The 22,623-nt window shown below is 41.1% G+C and overlaps 1 protein-coding gene across 3 annotated transcripts in view; it reads left to right on the top strand.

Annotated features, from left to right (window-relative positions):
- CERKL (ceramide kinase like) overlaps positions 1 to 22,623 on the top strand; it is a 115,252-nt gene that overhangs the window by 11,775 nt on the left and 80,854 nt on the right. The window contains exon 1 of one of the 3 annotated variants that reach the window (XM_025203231.1): positions 6,285 to 6,534. The exons of the other annotated variants lie outside the window; for them this stretch is intronic. The gene's annotated coding sequence lies outside the window, so the exon portion shown is untranslated. Of the gene's footprint in view, positions 1 to 6,284; positions 6,535 to 22,623 lie in introns of those variants that run through there. 3 annotated transcript variants of the gene reach the window in all.

Below are 22,623 nucleotides of genomic sequence, written 5' to 3'. Positions count from 1 at the left end.
CGTGGGGGGGGTGGGGAGGGGGGGGGGTGTTGGGGGCTCATGCAGAGCCCCCCCATGCAGTGTGGGGCAGTGGGGATCAACCCTCGCCTGTCGGCACCCACTGAGCCAGGGCTTTTTCCCCCCCCCCAAGCGCCAGGAGCTGGGGTGGGCAGGGCAGCCATTGCCGCGCTGGGAGGGGCAGGGGATGGGCCTGGCCTGGTTGATTTGGAGATTTGGCTGCTGCCGAATCTTTGAATCAGATTCAGCTGAATTGAATCGGTAAAGTGATTCGAATCACCAGATCGAATCACTGTCACTCATATTGGCCGAATCTGAAGCGAATACTAGCCGCTTCGCACAGGCCTACTGATTACTACATTTTCTTGCATACCAACTCTCACCCTCAACTAAGACATACACCTTGGAATCTGCTTCTACATATGGCGAGAAACCCAGCATTAAGCCAGTCCGCAGCAGCTATTCCAGCATCCACAGGCCACCATTCCAGTATGGAAACCAACTTCTTCGTTTAAAACATCCACCCCAATTTTAGATAGCTAATTTTTTTGGAAAAAGAGTGAGTATGGCATGCAAGTAAATATGGAAGCCTAAGGGGTAAGACTGCCAAGCAGTTCTTCATATTTTCTACTTTCACTCCCAGGAAAGGGCAGTGGAATGATACAGGGAACATGCAGTAGAACACCTTTTCTGTGTCACTCATGTCAGATCTGTGCTTTGCTCTCTCTTGTCTCTGGACCCCAGTGAGTGTTCTCTGTTCATTGCCAGAATGAGAATCATAAAGCATTGCTAGTGTACTCCTGTGTGTTCTGTAATGTCTTCTCAGTCTAAAAGATGTTTGAAGTCAATTAATTAAACTCTGTAGCATCCTTTTGAGTAGGTATATATTATGTTCATTTTAAAGAAAAATACACTGAGGGCATTTTCCTAGGCAGGGATTGGTTCTGTTCCTTGTTCACAGTGCTGCTTATGCATTTTGAAACAGTAGGCTTTGGATAAAAGTAAAAAAGCAATGGGAGCATGTCTTGGAACCCAGGGCACCCCCTTCCTAAGAGAGAGTCGTCCTTTATGGGGCTGCAGTGTTGGATTCTCCTTGCATGCTATCCTGGTCCCATGTCTCTTATGTTCCTTTCCCCTAATGTGTTAACTTCAACAGGAGGGATTGAAAATACTTTGGGCCCTGCTTGGTTTATAAGCCTGGTGGTTAGGACACTTCCCTGGGAAGTAGAAGATACAGATTAATATTCTCCTCTCACTGGGTGGGACCAAGAACCTAGGTTTCTCACTTTCTGAGCAAGTGCCTGTACCACTAGAACACTGGAGAAAAGATGGGTTGTCTCTTCTGCCACTACCACTTCCCCCTCTCTGGAAGTCAGTGTCGCTGCCGGTTGCACACGTTGGTTCAGGTAGTCATCTTCCCTCTGACAGACCTGGGTCCTGATGGGATGCAAGTGCATAAGGCTTGAAAGAGTGAGTGAACTATGTATCTTCTTGAGTGGAATAAAATGACTTGTTGGGGGGTCATGTAAGGCATCCCATTACTAGGGTGGGAAGCTATGCATCTCCACAGGGCAGAATAGGATCAGTCTCCGAGGGTGTGCTATGATCAGTGTTTCTCAACTACTGGGATGTGTCCCACTGGTGGGACGGAAAGGTTATGTAGGTGGGACTTATCCAAAAAAAAGTGGTATTCCTGAGAAAGGTAGGGGGCCTGCAGGCTTGAGATTCTGCGGGGATACACTTCTTGGAAAAAGTGGGGTTTTGTTTTTATCATGGTGGGACCAGGTTTTTTTGACAAAATGGTTTGTGGGACTTAAGTTGCAAAAGGTTGAGAACCATTGTACTAGCCCAGTGTGAGGGCTCTGTATCTCTTGGACAGAAGAGGATCGCACCCCTTAGGTAAAATGTTTACTTTTTGGGCTAGCAGTAACAAAGACATAGCTGTCTTAGTGGAAGAATGAAGCTATATATTATTCTTGATCATTTTAGTTGTCCCAGAAGGAACTGGACTTGTTGTCTTGCTTAATGTGGAAGCCAGTCAGATGAATATGACAAGATTTGTTTCTTAGCCAGTACCTATCATTCCTGAATGGCTATAACATTCCTTATTAGGAGATTTTAGTTCTTAGAAATATGGTATTGTCTCCTCTGTGCCTAGACTTTGCTTTACTATCATTTTTGTTTTTCCGCTCTGTTGTTTTGACCATGTTTCTAATTTTAGCTATCATTTTCCATCTTGCTTTCATAGGAATAAATCTACTCTACATAGCAAATATGGTAACTGTGGAGTACCACTGGTCTGGGGTATTTTCTTTTTTAATTCCATTTCGTGCACCATAAGAGCAAACAAATTATCCTCCTATCCCCTTTCCTTTTTTCCTGCACTAGCTCCTCTTCTTTTTACTTTATTTTTTATTATTTTTACCTTTAGTTAATTCCCATGATAAATGTTTAGATTGAGGTGTTTATGTATATAATTTGTAGTTACAAAACAATAGTAGAAAGTCTGTGTATTTGCATTTGTTAGGGTCAGTATATATAAAAAACAAATATATATTTTTTCTTTGCTTATTTTTTAGTGCAGTCATTAGAAGTAATCCTGTTTGTTTGCTGCTTCATTCATTTGATGAGATTAGTGATCAGAATTTTTCTGTATTCTGCTGAGATTTTACAAATCACATTACTTTAAAAGGTTTTTATCACCACTGAAATATTTACAGATAAAAGTATTTGAAAATTCTCTGATTCCTGAAGGATATTCATTCTGATGTTTTTGTTAGACTTAAGTTGAATGTTGGTGGATCACGTAACTCATGTTTTTCCTCTTAAAAAAGATAGTGGCACTCATTTTTATTACTTATGCGTTTTTGTCTGCACAGACTGTTATAACATACTGTGTTGAGTATTTGATACATATATTACCATATTGCCATAAGGTGCTGCTATTACTTTAGACACCAACTGATTCCATGATAGTGTTAGATTTCTTTCACATATGCTTATGTTTTTGTGCAGATGACCCCATAGGAACATCTGTTAGTTTTGTGGTGGTATCTGCTGTTTCCTTTTAGAATTTGACCTTTTTGTCAATTGCTAGTGGGAATCTTACAGAATTTCATTATGGTAGGGTCAGCATCTAAATTGATTCCTCTGCCACAGATATTAGCTGTCTATGTTTTGAGTTAATTGTGTGCTGTCCTGTGTGTGAATATCAAGGTACTGAGTGCAACTGTGAAGGTGATTATAAATTAACCTTTAAAATATACCCTTGTGGGCAATGTATTTGGCTGTGCAGCTTTATTTTTAATTTAAAATAAATATGCATGGAGCCTTCCACTTCTCTCAGGCATTTCTATAACTGTTTGAAGATATAAATACATTAATACATAGTTTCTCAGTCTTTTCCAGACTGTTCTTTAGGATTTGCTTTTTACACTGGGTCTCTCTCTAGCCATAAAGGGAGGTTGTTTGGGAAACCAAGATTGGAACTATGTCCTAGCCTAACATTTCATTTAGGCTGGAGTTCTGTACCTGCACATCCAGAATGAGTAACTGGGGAATGGGTGGGTGAAGTTCAGGAGAACTAGAAGCATCAATATCTCCACTTCTATTCCTTTATGATGTACACAAAGTGTAAAGTTCTGTTGTACAGCTAAACGGCAGAACTTTTAGTAGTGTGAAAGTTGCAGAACAGCTGAATCCCTTCCCAGCCCTCTTGCATATGCTAGAAACTTGGAAAACATAGATTTGTTGGTAACAGTGTTTTTATTTTAAATGAATAAGGCCTCAATATAGCAAAGGTAGAAGCACATGGTTATATCGGCACATGTTTTATATGCAGCAAGTAGTTTCTGTCATCATACAATACTTCAGGTTAGGGTACATGGCCAGATCTTTCCAGGATTGAGGCTGAGGGTATCACTGTTTTAATGAACTGAAAAAAAATAGACTGTTCATTTTATCTTCTGGTGTTTTTTTTCAGCTTAATTCACTGGTACATCCTGTGAGCTAGCATTTAATTTAATTTAAAAGTGTCTTGAATTACATGGGTAGCATTTATCAGGATAAAAGGAAACTACTAACACTCTTCCAGTTTCAAATTTATTTCCTGGTACAATGTTATAGAATAGCGAGTCTTCAGTAGAATCATCAGCAATGTACTTCACAAAATTGGACATTGTGCAGCTTTAGAGAGATTGATATGTACTGCATTAAAGATATCAATCAATTCATTACATTTATTAAATAATTTGTCTTCCTGAGTAAAGAAAATAGTTGCTTGCTAGCATCAGCCATGGCACTTTTATGGTATGAAACAGTAGTATTTAGGCTTCTGTTATTCAAGTAAGCCTTGTTGCTTGGGGAAGGAAAATATTTTCTTAATAGGTATGCAGCCATATTCTGTTTTGTGAGTCCTTGTCAGCCTACCAGATACAATGCTTTAGTGATGTTTTTGCTGATATTGTCAATTTGAATTACCAGGTATTTCCACCCCCCCCCCCTTTTTTTTTTCTGGTGGAAGAGGGAATATCCTCAGTTTTCTTTTACTGGCAATTTTTTTTTTAAAGCTGGAAGTCTGGATTTCATATGTGGCAGCCAGGGCTTTAAAACACATGCTAAGGTTTTGAATAAATTGATATAAAACTATAGGCAATGTATGTTTTGCATTTCTTTCTGACCCATCACTGGAACTACTCCCACACTGTTTTTTATAAACTGTCTCTTAATATACCCTGAAAGATAGATGAAGTGTATATATGTGGGGCTCAAGTGTATAGATAGCTTGGTCTTATAAGAACTGAACAAAAAAATCTTTAAAACAGTCCTACAAGGATAAACCTATAAGTGAACACTGACATAACCAAGGCTAGGGACAGAAGTTCCATATAAACCAGTTTAAAAGATCAGAAACTGGATTAAACCTGTAACAGAACACAGGCTCAGTGCATATAAACCAGTTTCAAAATGGCTGAAACTGTTGCTAAACCTGTTTTAAGATAAACCTGATTGAATGTAGTATCAGACTCAACAGATTTGGGTCAACTGATTTTTGAAACTTCTGTCCCAGACCCCATCCTGGTTCAAGTGAAGTCAGTCCCCCAGCATCCCAGCATGCTTTCCAGCCCTGGGCTGGTCTGTGCTGTCTGCTCCAGCAGAGAAGGGTTGGGGGGAGGAGGGAGGCAAGGACTTCCCTCCTCCAGGAAAATCCTAGCTGGGGCCAGGGAGAGGGGTTAAACCAGGGGCAGGCAATTATTTCGGGTGGAGGGCCGCTTACTGAGTTTTGGCAAGCTGTCAAGGGCCGCTTTGGTAGCCCTGCTCCTTGATAGATATCCTGCCCCTGGTCACCATCTTGTGACCAGAAGTCCTGCCCCTTAACCCCTGACCTTTGCCACCAGAAGTCCCTCCTTTTGCCCTGGGGAGTACTCCTTTCAGCAAGAGGTTTTGTCATCTTGGAACCAGAAAAATAAGAAATTATATTCTAAAAAGCGAACATCTACAGCATTCATTAATTTGATTTCAAAAAATATTTGTGTCCTGATTTACATGCGCTTGTGTAATGTACCTAGAGGTGATTGCACAATAGCTTAAAATGAAGTCATACCCTTGGATATTATGGAGGGGTGGGTGTAGGTTTGTGGGGGGCTGTGGGTGTATGGGTATGCGGTGTGAGAGAGCATACGGATGTGATTGTGGGTGGGTATGGGGTTTATGGGGGGGCTGGGTGCCTTGGGTATGTGAGAGGGTGTTGGGGGTCTGCGTGTATGGTAGTGCAAGGGGTGCATGTGTATGGTGGGGTGTGTGTGTGTGTGGGACTCAGCCTATGAACATACACATACATGCGTGCACACTGCCCCTGCCTGCCCGCGGCCGCGCAAACACACACACACACACACACACACACACACACACACACACACACACACACACTGCCCCTGCCTACACACACACACGTACATATTGGCACAGCCTTGTGCTCCCTGGTCTGGCAATGTAGCTGGCAGCCAGTGGTGCTGGAGCAGGGCAGGGGCAGGGAGGGAGTGGAATGGCTGGGGGTGTGCAGGACTGGGCTGTTCAGTCCTGCTGAGGTTCCCCTTGGGTCCTACTGCCCTTGGCTCTTGTCAGTTTTGACAGGCTGCTAGGGCAGAAAAATATTCATTTTCTAAATTTTTTAGAGGCACCATGGGCTGGATAGAATCGCCTGGCATGCCAGATCTGACCTGCAGGACGTATTTTGTCCACTCCTGGCTTAAACCTACCTTTTCCTGAGTACAGAGCTGCCCTGCTTCTAAACTTACTGAAACAATACTGCTGGCTGAGATTGTGGACTACAAATCCCAGAGGCACCTGGAAGCAGGAAGAAGAAGGTGATGAGCAACCTTGCAGAGTGCTACTGTTGTAATTTTGGACTGCAAATCTCAGACCTCTGGGGCAGCAGGAAGAGGAAATGAACAAACAGCCAGAGAGCTTTGTTCTAGTGCCCCTCCAGATTCTGGCCTAAGCCATTGCAGGCATGTGGCTGCATTTCCTGAATCAAAGGTAAAAGTCTGTTCACTTCTCTTTCAGTTTAATCTGTGCAGTTTAGACTAACCTGCAAAGACTGAAGTGATTCAGTCTTGAGCTTTCTGACTATCTGTACTTAGCTCAATGCTAAGCTTTTGAATACACTGATATAAAACTAGGCCATGTATTTTTTGTATTTCTTTCTGACCCAGCATTGGAACTACTTCCCACTGTTTTATATAAATTGTCTCTTAATATACCCTGAAAGATAGATGCAGTGTATATATGTGGGGTTCATTTATAGCCTTGGTCTTATAAGAACTGAACAAAAAATCTTTAACTAAAACAGTCCCACAAGAATAAGCCTATAAGTGAACACTGACATCACCAAGAGCAAGCAATATCAGTGATTCTCAGATACAGGAATTCTAATAACTATAGTAAGTGCTGCTGTGGAATAGTATTATACTTTTCCCATTTTACCTCTATCCTTTAACTCTCTCTAATAGGAAAGACTATGAGTCTGTCAAAGATACTGATTTATAATGAAAACTTACATTTACATATTGGATAAAACATAGCTGCATGAAAACTGACTGTTCATCATTATGCTGTAAACAGACAGCCTGACTCAAAATAACTAGAGTAAATATTGCAAATCTTTCCTTCATACAGTCCTTTTCCCTGCACACTGAAGAAGGTAACTCTTCATCAGAGCACTTTGAATCCCCAAACAAGAAACCCCACCTCTTTAATTGTGAAGAAACTAAATGAGACTGAAATATATGCTTTCTCATTAAATAATGCACATAGCTCATGTGCTGAGGCATACTAATATAAACAGAGAGCAAAGCCAAAAGAAAATCTTTTCACTAAAATGAAACACTATATTAAAAAATAAAAACCCCTGAGGAGGGTTTTTAAATAATTTGATTTTTGGCCAATGTTTAGGTTAAAATTAATGAAATATTTCCTTTGAGTAATACAAACTCTTTAGATTGAAGAAGTCTTTGGTATTTCAGTACTCAATTTTACATCTTTCTAGACTATTACAAATATTTAGTATAGAAAAATAATGGGAAATGGCATATCAAACTTTTTTTTTCAGACACAAGAAAGAAAATAAATGTTATTTTCAGTGTAGCAGATTTTCCATCCGCTATTGCGCCTGACTCTTAGACAAGACTGGTTGCTGCTCACAGACTGTGAATAGAGCTAGATGTATAATGAGGGATAAATTATAAAATGTTTTATTTAAAACTTGCAAATTAATTGAATGTGTTATTCAACACTAGCAAGTCTTTATGAAGTTCCTTTAAATAATTGTGTAAGAATCTCTTATCTTAGTGGTGTAGTATCATATTATATTACAATTCATTTTACCATTTAAGCTGGTATTATAAATATGCCTAAGCAGAGTGAACAGAACACTTCCCTGCAGGTTCCTTTTATTTTGCCTAGTATTATAAATGGACTGGTAGAACAGGGGAGCAGCTCTGAGATTTTACATTTGATGTCAGTGGGGAACAACCTTTTTTGCAGGCATGCCACAAATTAAGCCCCATGCCCTTCATGAGTACCACTCCAGTCTCCTTCCTCTACCTGATAGGCTGCTCTGCTTTCTGGTCCCTGCCCTATCTGCTGCTCTGCCACCTCAGTCCACACACAAAGGCTGCTTGTGCCATGGCTTGGCCACCCCTGCTTTATATAGTCTGGATACAAATTCTATGCAATTATGGCATACAGACATTTTTTAATTTTATTAGAAATGACCTCTCACATGCATCCATTTTTATCTCGAATATGTATACACTGCAATATGTAAATATTAAGAGATCAGATTGGGAGATGGGAGGCCTACAGTATTTTGGAAGGCTGCATTACTCATGAGTAGCAACAACACAAGGGAGTTACTTGCTGGATCCTAATTATATATACCCCCCCCCCCCCCCCCCCCCAACTTGTGCAGGATCCGTAACATGTACTTTTGCATATGGTATCTATTTAATTTATACACACATAAAAAAATTAAAAAATATGACCTTGCTATATGCATCTACCTAGGAAGGAAGCTGCCACACTTAAGTTGTTTGCTACACAGTTCAGAGCACTTGATCCCCAATCTAGCAAGATACTTTAGTAAGTGTTTAATTTCAATGTGTTCAGTCAAGGCCAGAATGTTCAGTTTGTTGAATAGTTGGAATTCATGCCCATATTGCTCCAGTGCTCAGACTGGGTCATATAAAAACCACCATATCTCTTAAAACTGCTTGCATATACCTAAGAAAATGTTGGTTTTGAGGTGTTACCATAGAACCTTCTAAACTGGAGTATAGGGTCCCCTTTGTAAGTTGACATTATCCTCTCTCTGATTTTATAAAACTCCTTATTAAATTTTGAAACCATGAAGAAAGAAAAACTAAAAATTATAAGTACACATATGTATATAGAAGACATCAAAGTAGTTTCTGCGTGATGCTTTCTTTAACCTTGGTTTTCGGATGGAATAGCAGTTTTTGCCTGGGGAGGGAAATCCACGTTTTTCCCAATATGGGAATTTCTCTTTTCATTTTTAAAATAATTTTGGGCTAGAATTTATGAATAAGTGAGGTAGGCAGAGGTACATGGTAGATTACTTACCATGTAGTTAAGCAATTTAGGACAAAAATATTCTTTGTGCTGCAATTCCTAAACAAATAGGTAGTTGAGGGAACAGAATTCAGTTTTTAACTTTGTATTTCCTGGCTTTTGTCTACTTAGTGCACATAAATAGCTAGTTACTTGCATACATTTCTGCATAAAATTAGTTGTCATTGCCAGTTTATTTGAACGGTGATTGTATATCTTTCTCTCAGTTCATGTACTCAAGTGAGTGTAGGAAAGTATGCTTAGTTAGGTTTTGTAAAGCTCTGGAAATGCAAAGCAACAGATGTTATGCTCTGCACAATTACGGGTATCCTGGAAACAACTCTTAATAGAGTGCACACTGATTCTTAGAAAATTAAAAATTTGGCATATGGATGGCCAAGTGTAAGGTAGCAGCAGTAAATACAAAGGACTTAATATAATGCTTTTTGCAGATACTCTCCCTGAATGCGGATATTTAAAAAACAAAAAGTTATAAGAAACAATAAAAGGAATGTTTGAAGTTCTGTGGAAAGGCTTAGTAACATATATTTTTCATATGAATGGAAACATTGAAAAATATATGTATTATATATCTTTGATTGTTTTCCTAAAGCTTAATTTTCAGCTTAAAATAATTCTGTAGTTTGCAGCATTTTTGTGGGATAGTCTAATACTGTAACATCATTGATAAATGTTTGTGTAAGTAGTAAGTGGGATGAGTTTCAGGCTAAACTTGAAAGAAAAACCCCAAGTGTTTTTAACACTTCCTTGCCCTCCATACCCCATACCTATTTCTGTCCTGCCCTAACAATTATGTTTTGGAAACCTAGTGATGGATTTAGATCAGGGCGGGCAATTATTTCGGGTGGAGGGCCGCTTACCTAGTTTTGGCAGGCTGTCAAGGACTGCATGGGTAGCCCTGCCCCTTGACAGGTGACCTGCCCCCTGGTCACTAGCTTGGGACCAGTGTCCCAATGTCTTGGGACCAATGCCCCAGGGCCAGCACCGGTGGGGCCCAAAGTGGGGCACAGGCTGGCAGGGGTCTGTGGAGCTGGGCTGGGCTGCACCAGCAGGGAGATGGGGGAGCTGGCCCGGCTTCATAGAGCCTCTGTTGGCCGGGACCCTATACTCCTGCTGCCCTGCTCTGGACCTTGCTGGCACTGGCCCCGGGACACCGGTGCGGACCCCGTGCTCCCTCTGACTCCTTCACCTGCTCACTCCCAGTGCCCCCCCAACCCCGCGATACAAGCGGGGGGCAGCACACAGCCCTGAGCCCCTGCTTGCCAGCAGGGAAGAAGCTGGTGCTGAGTGCGGGGAAAAGCAGTCCCTTGCCCGCTCCATGGCTGGCGCTCCCTGCTGCAGGCAGTTGCAGTACACGCGGGGCTGTCTGGAGCAGGCACAGGCAGCCCCACATGGGCTGCAAGCAGCTACAGCGTGGGGCGAGTGAGGGTCTGCTTTTCCCTGCACTCAGCACCAGCTTGTAACTTGGCTCCGCTGCCAACCTGGTCTCCGTGCTGGCTCTGGGCTTGTCCATCAGCGGCAGCACCTGCGGCCTCCCCACTTGCCACACTGGGCAGTGTTGGCTGCTGCTGCCCGCCTGGAGTGTGTGCTGGGCAGCCCAGAGGTGGCGATGGCAAACACTGCCCAGCGTGGCAAGTGGCGGGGGCCGCAGCTGCTGTCGCCACATGCAGCCCTGATGGGTGAGCCTGGAGCAGGTATGGGGCCCAGGCTGGCAGTGGGGCCAGGTTACAAGGTGGTGCTGAGTGCGGGGGTGGGGGGGAAGGGGCCCCTCCCTGCCCTGTGCCTGGTGCCCCATGCTGCAGCCACTCGCAACCTGCATGGGGTTGCCTGTGCCTGCTCAGGACAGCCCCACGTGGGCTGTGAGTGACTGCAGTGCAGGGTGCTGGCCACAGGGCAGGGGAATGGCTGCTTTTCTCTGCACCAGGAAGGAGCCTGGGAAAAAGCTGCTGTGGGCCATATTTTGCCCACTCCTGATTTAGATGATCATTGTAGTCTTCCACTTTTTCAGAGACTTAAGTGATCTTGAAAACTTGAAATTTGAGTCTACAGAACAACTGGAAAAAACTGATGTTGTCTCCTCCAAAATGAAGTCTCTTCCAATTCTAGAACTGAAGTAATTTCCTGGACACTAAAAGGAATTGTCTTGTCACCTTCAAATTGGTTTTGTATAGCAGTGCACTCTAAGAAGAAAACTACAAATAATTTGGAATTTTGTTAGGAAAATCTTTAGTCTGCATGTTCTTTTTTCTTTTCTTTTTTTCTCTTTATTTGGTTGTTTTTTTTCTTTTGTAGGCTGTTGTGAGATTTCCGCTCCCAGCTGAACTAGGTATACAAGAGTAGAATTTTTGGCATTCAGTTTGAAAATTTTGGGTTAATTGGTTCGTTCCACCAACTCTGTTGCCTGGAAACCCAAAGTGATTAACTTCACACTCAAGGGGTGCATCTACATGTGTATTTAAGGTAGAACAATATATTATGGTGCAGTTTGCTCTAGAGTCGACTGCTCCTGGGTCTACATGTGCCTGGGACTGCAGCACTTTGAGCTGTGGTGAAGCAGCCCTGGGTTCTAGGTGGTGGCATCAGGCAGTAGAGAGGCTGACTGGGGTACGAGGGTGCTAAAGTGCGGGGCTAAGTGGCAGGCAGCCTCCACACTTCAGCACCCTCGTACCCCAGCCGTTCCCTGTCATTGTGTACACATGCATTTCAGTATATGCAAGTACTCCGTTGTAAGATAGTACTGCAGGGGACAGTACTATCTCACAGCTGAGTTACTTAATTTACTGTGCCCTAATACGGGTGTACATGTAGATGGTGACACTACTGCTGAACTTATTAGCCTGCTTCACAGTAAAGTATGTGTAGATGCACCAAAGAGGTGTCTTTACCCATGCTTTGGGGGTCAGGGTGGGGCGTTTTATTACAGTGGCTTCGAGAGCTGCTCCAATTCTGATTTCAGGAAGAAGGTTTGAAGTCAGTCATGAAATATATAATTCAGAAGGCTGAAACTATACTGTAGATGCATCAGTATTTTGCTAACCAAGGACATGGCCATAAGCCTCTGAAGGGGATATTTTCCCAAGAGAGCAGAGGCATCAGAAAACAGAGGTGCCCTTGAAAAGGAATTATGAAGCCTCAGCATTAACACTACAAGCATCAGTATCTTCAGCTAGCTTCACAAGTGCCAGGTGAATAATTCACTGAACTAAGGATGGTGTTACAGGTTACCTTTAAACTGTCGTAAGGGCACCTAAAATGGGATCATTCACCTGTTAAATGGTGTTAACTGATGCTAAGTATCCTCTAAATGTTTTAAAATTATGCCAATTCATGGGAGGTTTATCTTTGATCCGTTTTACCCAAATCATTCCAGGGTATTGTTAGTCCGCTCTGGAGAGAGAAAATGCCCCATTTGCATTCCGCCAGCATCCCAGGATGCACAGTTTCCAGCCTTTCCTACTCCTTTGTGCTTTGGGCAAACTTTCAAGCCTCCTGAGCTCTACTGCCTGGGAGAAGAGGGGTGCAGGCCCCAAGTCAACACCAGGCAGTGAGTCTCCAGCACACCCTGCCCACTCTGAGCACCTAGGTGTAGCTCACCAGTTTGCTGGTTCCTCTAGCACCCTCATACACTCATGGCCTGCGCCTTCACTTCAAACAGATTTCCACCCCTGCCTCCTGTCCCCCCCGAAACTTTTCTTCTCCCACCTGTGGTTCTAGCTGACTCCTGCTGGCTGTCAAGTGAGGGAAGTCTGATGCATGTTCCAAATGGCAGCTTCCCCTCCTTTTTTTAAAATGTTTGTCTATGGATGAAGATAGGAGAGAAGCATGCCAAGGTATGCTTAGCTTAAGGAAAAAAATGATAGAATACAGCTATTTAGAATATTAGAAAACATTTTTTGTTTTGTGTCTGAACATTGCGTGAGAGAATGTAGATGAGCAAGAACTAAATATTTAAAATACAGATTATTTTTGTACCCTCTGGCAGAAATTTATCAAAGAAGGATCAACTTGTGGCAAGGGCAATGGAGATTTCTAAGCAAGCATGTTACGTAGAGGAGGGATATCAGACAGCAATCTGGAAGCTGATGAGCCCCAAATTACATAAAGTATGATGAGATAAATTTCATTTTTGTGAATAAATGAGTAACCTCAAACATTTTGGTACATTTTGGCTTAAGATTTGTATGTCTTAAAGCATAAAACATAATCATATATGGAGTTTTTATACATGATGTCATTAAGAAGTACAGAGCATGCCAGCAGCCCCACTCCAACATATAACTGAGATGTAAAAAGTAAAGAACAGTACTTTCCCGAGCCTTGCTCACAGAGGAAGTACCTACCCATAGGAGATGCTAAATAGAATCCTGCTTTCTGTGAATTCTGAAGATTTGAACTGTTGGATTGTTTTTCTTCATTCATGCTTTTGATCAGCAGTAAAATAGGAACTAATTGTGAAATGTAAATTATTATTATTAGATTGGAGAGTAAATAGATGTTAAAAACAATAGAGGTAGGTCATATATTAGAATTTTTTTTAGGTTGTCTACATATGCTGGCAAATATAAATGAATTGTTTTAAATTCAGTTCATAAACTGTTTTTTCATAGTTTTAAGAGCGGTAATCTATTAATGTAGTTTTAATGACATGAATACAACTATGCTGGCTTACTTTGAAATAATTTACAACAGTTGAAAATTTGGCCCTTAATTCTTTTTAAAAATAAAAACTTAGATTCCAGAGCAAAAATGACAGCTGTTATTAAAAAAAATAAAATAAAAATCAGCTTGCCAAATCACCAGGAGTTGTCCCAATTCATTCTGTTCTATGAGCTGTGACTTTGCTGCTGAAGCACACCTTCTGTCCCCAATTCTGCCTCTGGCATGCCTTTTATAACAGGGCTTTTAAGAGAGTCCTTAAAGAACAGCCTGTATTTCTTCCTCAATAACTCTCCTGAGGGAATTCTTCCCCAGCTGGTTCTGGCTCTTTCAGAGCCACTTTGTGCCACTCTGGCCCTTTATTTGGTCATAAGTGGGGGTGAGAATCTCAACATATTTATATGAGTAGCAGTTTTGAGTCTCCTGATCTTCATTAGCATGATCTTGCAGAAAGCCATCAGGTAGATGTATCTTTCTGTTTAACATTTAAAGTTCTAATAGGCAGACAAGGTTCTTCGGTAGAATACAACTATTTGGGTAAATCCGGTATCTTTTATTAGACCAACTCAAATAGTTGGCAAAATTCTTCCTTGCAAGGTTTGCAAAGAATACAGCTTGCAAAGAAGATTTTTTCCACCTATTTGTGTTGGTCTTAATAAAAGATACCGGATTTACCCAAAGAACCTTGTCTGCCTATGTCCTACAGCATACACCCCTGAAAGTTCTAACAGTGCTTTCTGTATTACAGGCAGCAAAAGTTAGAGATTGTATTACTGAACCTCGTGAACCTAAACTCTGGAGCAGGCATGCTGCTTAGTTTGTAACAGCTGCAGCTGCAGTTGGAGAGTGTTTCAAGGTAGTCCCAAATATTACAGCACTCCCAACTAAGATATTACAAAGACAAATATTTTTATAACAAGGCCTGTGTGTATTAAAAACTGGGTATTTTGAAATATTTTGGAGATTAAATAAGCTGCTTTGGTCTGCTACTGAACCATAGGTTCATATTTGTATTACTTAGAAAAATGATTTCTAGATTGCAAATATTATTCCTTGGCTGCAACAAAAACATAAGTGAATGTGGTGATGTTTAAATCAACATGATATTCCAGATGTTTGTCCCATTTTGCATTTAGCAGTTGTTTTATTATGTAGGACTGAATCCATAGCTAAGGTTGCATTTGAGAATTGTTTAATAGGGGAGAATAGGAATATCTGTGAAATATTTGATTATGAAAACCCCAAAATAGAGTGTAAGAGAGCTTTTAATTTTCTGCATGTTTAAATTTGTATGGGAACTGTGTAGTTAAATATTTTTGGGGAAAAAAAAAAACAGATAACTTCTTGAAATTGTGTCCTTCATCTCATTTTTGAAATGCAGTTTACTAACCTTTTAGTGTGTACATTTAAGCAGATAAATTACTGTTTTTTCCCTTCTTGGAATTTTTGAGGAAAATTGTATTTTTTATTATAGCTGGCTTAAGCTGTGCTAGTTTTAAAAGTGCTGCAATAATAATATGTTGTATAGTAGGAAAATGGATTTCTAAAAATGATAGCAGATTAATAAACATTTTAACATTTTTTAATTTTAATGCTTTTAAAATAAATCTTAATTTTTGAGAATAGTTAATGCTTTCCTTTTTCCTAAGTAGTACTATTAACACAGGGGTTTTCAACCTTTTTAAACAAGTGTACACCTCCTACCTCAAAGTTTCAGCTCATGTACCCCATTATATTAAAATTATTTGTGAGGGCTGAGTGTGCCCACGCACAGATCGAGGGAGCACGTGCTCCCCAGACTGCCAGGGTGCGTGCAGCAGTGGGAGCTCTCCCCCCCCCCCCCCCCCCCGGAGCGGGGGCGCCCCCCCCCCCCCCCCCCCCGTACCTGCTACAATTGTTTTAAAGTACCCCTAGAGGTATGCATACCCTGGGTTGACAACCATTACATTTAACATATGTTTCCTTATTGTACGTATAAAGTTGTGTAGAATCTTGCTATGCTTTGCGAATTAATACTGGGATGTGGGAGGAGTATAGTAAAAAATTGATGCGATTAATATTGATGTAGGAGGAGAAACAGAAGTCCATCAGTTTTATCTTGTCTGTCTGTCAAATTTTTACTATTGTAATAGACCAGTGTGTTTTTAGCTAATTTTAAATGAGGTTTTATTCCCCGTGACAGAGTGAGTTGCAGGGGGCAAAATGCTAACTATAGACTGGTCAATCTAACTTCAGTCCTGGGAAAACTCTTTGAAAAAATTGTCAAGTGGTGGGGTACTGAGAAACAACTAGCAGGGCTTTGTCGAGCGGAGGTCACGCCTAACAAACCTGGTGTCTTTTTATGACCAGGTAACTAACCAGCTGGACATGGGATAGGAGGTGGATGTCATGTACCTAGATTTCAGCAAGCTCTTTTATACTGTTTCCCAGGAACTCCTCTCAATTAAGTTTGAGAGTACTGGTCTAGACTGGGCTACAGTGAGATGCGTTGGCAACTGGCTCAGCAGCCGATCCCAATGAGTGGTAATTGATGGGGTGGCCTCATCCTGGAGCACCATCTCTAGTGGCGTCTCCCAGGGATCAGTGCTTGGCCCCATGCTCTTTAACATCTTTATCAATGACCTGGGTGAGGGAGTGACAAGGGCAATGATTAAGTTTGCGGATGATACCAAGCTGTGGGGACAAGCAGGCATGTCTGAGGACAGGAGAAAGATCCAGGACGCCCTTGACAGGCTGGTCCTGTGAGCTGAATGCAATTAGATGAGGTTCAACAGGGACAAGTGCTGGGTCCTTCATCTGGGTAGGGAGAACCCTCACCATATCTATATGATGGGTGGTGGTTCACTGGCTGGCACTGCATCCGAAAGGGACTGGGGGGTGACAATAGACCAGGGGATGAATATAAGCCAACAGTGCGATGAAGTCACCAACAGAGCAAAAAGAACTCTAGCATGCGTCAGCAGATGTGTTGCCAGTAGATCCAGAGAGGTGCTCCTCCCCCTCTATTCAGCATTGGTGAGGCCACAGCTGGAGTGCTGTGTCCAGTTCTGGGCACCACACTTCAAGAACATCTTATCTTAAGAGTTTTTTTGAAGAGTGTTTGCACAGGTGGCAGTGTTGGCGGTGAGTGGGGCCCCACCCCGGCCCACTCCCCCAGCCCCCCATGGCTGCCCCTTCTGGCCCCAGCACCCTGGCAATTAAAAAAAGGCCTGCACTCACCGGCTGCAGCAGTGGCGATTGGGGCCTCTGGGGGCTCGTGGAAGAGTCCCTCTGCACAGCGTGGGGGCAGCAGGGATCAACTGCCAACATGCCTCCAACATCAATACTTCTACCGCCACTTGTTTGATTCAGAGGAGATTCAGCCTGATTCGGCAGCTGAATCTGAATTGGCCAAATCAAATCAGCACAGTGATTTGACTCGCCGAATCGAATTTCTGTCCCTCCAAATCAGACAAATCTGAATCAAGTACTTGTTGCTTTGCACAGGCCTAGATACCTCCTCTTTTTTTTTTTCTTTCTGGTGCACCTCAGTTAACACTGAATCAAACAGTTTTGCCAATGTATTGCTTTTACAGCTCAGTCTATACAGAAACTCAGGGTTATTTAATATTTTTAAATGAGCAAAGCAGAATACTATTCGAAACTTACTTGGATGGTATAATAATATTAGATATTAAAACTTGTGTGTCCATCTCTCGGTTAAGATACTTTAATAGATGCTTATACTTATTATTATACAGGGACGTCGGTTCTACATACTGTGTTAGTCTGATTATAGAAATATTTTCCTGTAGGTGGATGACGTTAATGTGATCCTCTGCTGATGTAGAGGATGTTAAAGTGATCCTCAAGTGAGATATGGGCTTTGGCTTCACAGTGGAAGTCTGTGTTTGTCCCTTTGATGTGGGGTTGACCTTTTCATCTCGCACCACCTGGCGTATGGTTCTTCTTATCCAGACGCTGTTCCAGTGCTAGTTTCCAATAATTCTTTTCAGTTTCTAATCTGTGGTATCTGCTCAATTGCAGATGTATAGGTAATCTTTACTGTGCTGTGCCTTTTTAACTGCATTTCCATAATCCTTGGTATGAGGTTTTTTTTTTAGTTTCACTAAGTGCTGATGGGAAGTGTCTGTTCATTTTCTCTTAAGGTTTGTGGAATCCCTGGCTTGAAGATTGTCAAAGTTTTTTGGTTGAATGTGATAACTTTTATTAGACCAACTATAATATTTAAATTGGTCTAATAAAAGTTATCAGATTCTCCCAAAGAACCTTGTCTGCCTATGTCCTTAGACCAACACAGCTATTACCTACGCCACTGGCTTGAAGATTGTTCTTCCTGAGGAAATGAATTATCACCCCTCTTCCTGACGTATAGGGAAATAGCTAAAACTTACTTCAGGTGCTTATGTGGCATGTTGGTATTTCTTATTCCCACTCCCTACCTGCTCTCATAAAGCCAGTGATGTTTTGAATAGGCATGTAAGTGTGTCCATATGGCTACAATTAAAGGACTGGGATGAAGAAGAGCAAAAAGGTATCATAAAGGACTGGGATGAAGAAGAGCAAAAAGGGAAGAGGCAGATTGTTTAGTAGAGATGATATATTTTATACTCAGGTGGTGCCATTAAATCATGAGAACTGTTTTTTTGGATTAGTTTTGTTTTTATGTAACTGACATATATTTATCAGATATTTCATATGTTTTTCATGGGTGATTAGGTATTGTTATGTAGCTATTTTCCAGTTGGAAGTCTTTAGTGTATTTCATGGTCCATTATGACATGGCATTTCTTATTGCAACAACTTGATTTATTTAGCATCTGCCTGCCCTTGCTTATTATTTACAATATTTTTTTTAATTTAAAAAATCCTGTCGTATTTGTTTCAATATTATACAGGGTTCAGAGTAAGAATTTTGAGAGATACCTGTTTTTGAGCGTGTCCTCTGATAAAGTAATGGCCCTGTGAATATTTTACAAACATGCAATTAAAATTTGTTAGTACTTTTGCTAAATTGGTTTTATTGTTTTATGTAGTTATACAACTTAAGTGCCTACTTCTATTCCTGATCGTTTATGAATTTTATTTTTCTTTTCAAAAATAAAATTATACATAATGACTTCTTTTAGGTGATCCTAACATTTATTTAGTTAATTTGTTATAATATTGCTTATAGATTTATCAGTGTGTTTTGTCAGTGTTCTTTTCCTTGTAGATAATGCTATTTGAATTACTAGAACAAGGAACATGGTATTTACAAAATTTATTATAGTTCCAGATAAGTGGATTATAGTATGTGTTCAACTGTTAAATTACTAAATGAAATAAACATAGATGCTTTAGTCTGATGCACAGATACATGAGCACAGGTGGACATCATGGTAAGGAGCACCATGCAGTGAAACACATGGCACAACACAACATGGGGCAAAGAGCACACAGTTTGAATTAGCAGTCATTTTATGGCTACCTTGTAGATTTGTCCTTTTTCATAGATGGTCTGCCATTTAAGAAGTACAGTCACATTTTTATATGGAAGGTTTGTGGTAGCATACATCACTCTAAAGAACTTGTCTACACCACTGTAAAGAACTTTCCTTCTTTTCTTAGTGGAGGTGCACAGTACAGTGTAAGCCTGCACTATTTTAATAATTTGGCATTTTTTTTTCTGTATTCATAATAACATTGGCACCCTGTGCACGATAGATACAGTCAGTGCTGAAAGGAAACTTGCATCCATCTGGAAACAATAAACTTTTCTAAAAGACTGCACAGTGTTACTTAATCCTGTGATTTCTTACTGTGAGTTAAATTAAAGTTTGCTTCAGTTATGTCACATCATATTGATATCACATTCGTTTGGAAGCCCTTTTACAAAAGTATTGATCTATTGGAGCGATTTTAAAATAATTGAAAGTCAAAGGTTAAATTTCTTGCAGTTTCTTGTGTAGATTATGCCTTGGTGTAAAAGTAGTAATGTGTACAGGAAGACTGTAAAATAATTCTGTCTTACAAGTTGTCTTTTATATGAAAGACTGATTCTTAACTTGCACTTCAGAGTGAAGTAAATGGCCCACCTACTGCAAAGTAGTATTCCCATATACTCTGAACCATATTGTCTTTTATCTTTGTGTTGTAAAACTAATACTATGATTTCTAAGATTCAGAAAAAACAATTATTATTATAGCAGTGTATCTTATTTTTCTTTTCTTTTTTCTTTACATTTAAGATGTAAAAGAAAGATGGATTAGGAAAAGTGAAGGGGATTCAGTCCTTTGTGAGGATGATGAAGGTACTATTGCCAATACTGACCCCTGGGTTGGATTGAGAAAGAAAGAGCTGATACAAAGGATAGTTAGAGAATTGAAAAAAATGGCAAGAAAGATATGACTGAAGATGAAATCAAAACAGTGAGATAACCATGGACAAGCTTATCCAGAAGTTGATAGCCACAGACATCAACAAGATAGATCATTTTAAATACCTAATAATATTATTTGTTACTAATAACAGTCATGTGAGGAAGGAAATTAAGGCATGGGTATAAAGCAGGAAATGCGTGTTACTGCTGTCTGCAGAGAAGTTTTAGTTCCAAACAACTGGCATAGACTAAGCTTCAGAAATAGTGGACAATTATAAGACCTTCTGCTTTACATGATTATGCGACAACTACCCAAAGAAGGAAGATAGACAAATAAATACTATAGAAAAACATTGTATAGATGAACATATTGATGATGAGAAAATGTTTGGTTTAGAAGACTTAATAAGGAATTGGGGGGGGGGTTCTCTGACAAACCAAGAACAGTAAAGCAAACAAAATGTCAACTACATCAGTATGATTAGGTTAATAGAAGACAGATCAGGTTAAGCCTGTTTTGGAGAGCCATACTATTAGTGTTTGACTTTGGGGCCAGCAAAGAAAAAATGAAAAGAGAAAGTTGACTTAACAAAATGTGAATCACTAGTAGTAGGAAAAATAGTAGGGAACTATGAGAGTGGCCAAATAATGGCTAGGGTCTATTGAGAGAGGTAATTAGTTGAGTTAGTCTGAAGACGGGCAGGAGGCAGGGTAGATTTTCACCCTAAATAGAGTAAGTAAATCAGTAATGCCTGGCATCTTTTGTAAGGATCAGGCTCATAGTTTTCATCAGATGCTGTGAAGGGACTGCAGGAAGCAGAGCTTCTAAATAGAATGCAGTGATTAAAATACCAAATTAGGAAAAGGGAGAGGAAAAAGGATATATAGTGTCAGTATGGTCTGTAGGGCCAGGGAATAGTAAGTATCTTTGTTCTGTTGAGGAAAGAAGCTTTAAAATCTGTCCGGGGCCTCATATGAGCACTACTGAAGGTTGCCCAACCAAGATGCTCAGTTAGCATATTTTATAGGTAGATCCAGACTCATTACCTTGATTGGGTGTGCCCAGATACAGGTTTGTGCTTATGACTCTCATCCTCCTTCCATAGAACAAGTTACAGCAGTGGTTCACCCCTGTTTCACCTCTTAGATTTCACTCAGTTTTGACTATGGGAAAATAATAGAGCAATTCTTTTGTAGCAGGAACTCAGAAAAACCACAACAGGTCAGGTGCTTTTAACAGTACTGATTCCTATTTAAAATCTCTGGGTTTATCCTGTGAATCATGTGTAGGTGTCTGCATCCCTAACAGTTCTAATATTGTGTGGCACCCTTAAAAGAATCTTGTGGCATCCAAGGGTCCTGTGGCAGCCTGGTTGAGAATCAGTGAGATAGAGGAAGCTTGTACTTGTACTTCAAACAGTTTTACTGCTGGTAAAATCCCACATCAAAACATGTCTATTTGCTACAGTCTGTGTCAGGAAGCTCCAACCTCTCCATGCTCCAGTGGAGAGGTTGCCTTTTGTGTCAGGAATGTACTTCATATTATTTTGGTAAAAGGTACCCAAATCTAGCCAAGTTACAAACCTTTGAAAAAAATCTCATGTTTACACATTGAATAAAAAGCTTGTTAGTTTCTGACACTACATTTTCTGAAGATTGTATCTTCACTCAGTATGCTGCAGCCTGGGATTTCAAAGCCTGAGCAGGATTCGTAGATTTATAGATTGTAGAGTCGGAAGGGACCACAAGGGGTCATTGTGTCCGACCCCCTGCCCCTGGCAGGAAAGAGGACCGAGGTCAGATGACCCCAGCCAGGTGACTATCTAGCCTCCTCTTGAAGACCTCCGAGCTAGGTGATAGCACCACCTCTCTTGGAAGCCCATTCCAGATCCTGGCCACCCTTACTGTGAAAAATTTCTTCCTAATATCTAACCTAAATCCACTCTCAACTAGTTTACACCCATTATTCCTAGTCATTCCCTGGGGCGCCTTAGAAAACAGTGCTTCCCCTATTCCCCATTGACCTCCCCTAGTAAATGTATAGGCGGCCACAAGATCTCCCCTCAGCCATCTCTTGTGAAGGCTGAAGAGATTCTGCTCTCTCAACCTCCCCCCGTAGGGTTTATCACGAAGGCCACTAATCATGCGAGTGGCCCTCCTCTGGACCCTCTCGAGATTCCCCGCATCCCTCTTGAAGTGCGGCGCCCAAAACTGGACACAGTACTCCAACTGCGGCCTGACCAGTGCTGCATAGAGGGGGAGCATCACCTCCTTTGTTCTATTAGTCATGCACCTGCTAATGCACGACAAGGTGCGATTGGCCTTGTTGATGGCCTTGTTACATTGCCGGCTCATGTTCATCTTTCCAAGATCCCTGACTCCAAGATCCCTCTCTGCCTCTGAGCTGCTGAGAAGGACACTCCCTAACCTATAGGTGTGCTGGGGGTTCCTCCTTCCC

Source organism: Alligator sinensis, unplaced genomic scaffold, assembly GCF_000455745.1.
Source record: "Alligator sinensis unplaced genomic scaffold, ASM45574v1 scaffold269_1, whole genome shotgun sequence".
NCBI lineage: Eukaryota > Metazoa > Chordata > Crocodylia > Alligatoridae > Alligator > Alligator sinensis.
This window is presented reverse-complemented; position numbering and strand designations above follow the sequence as displayed.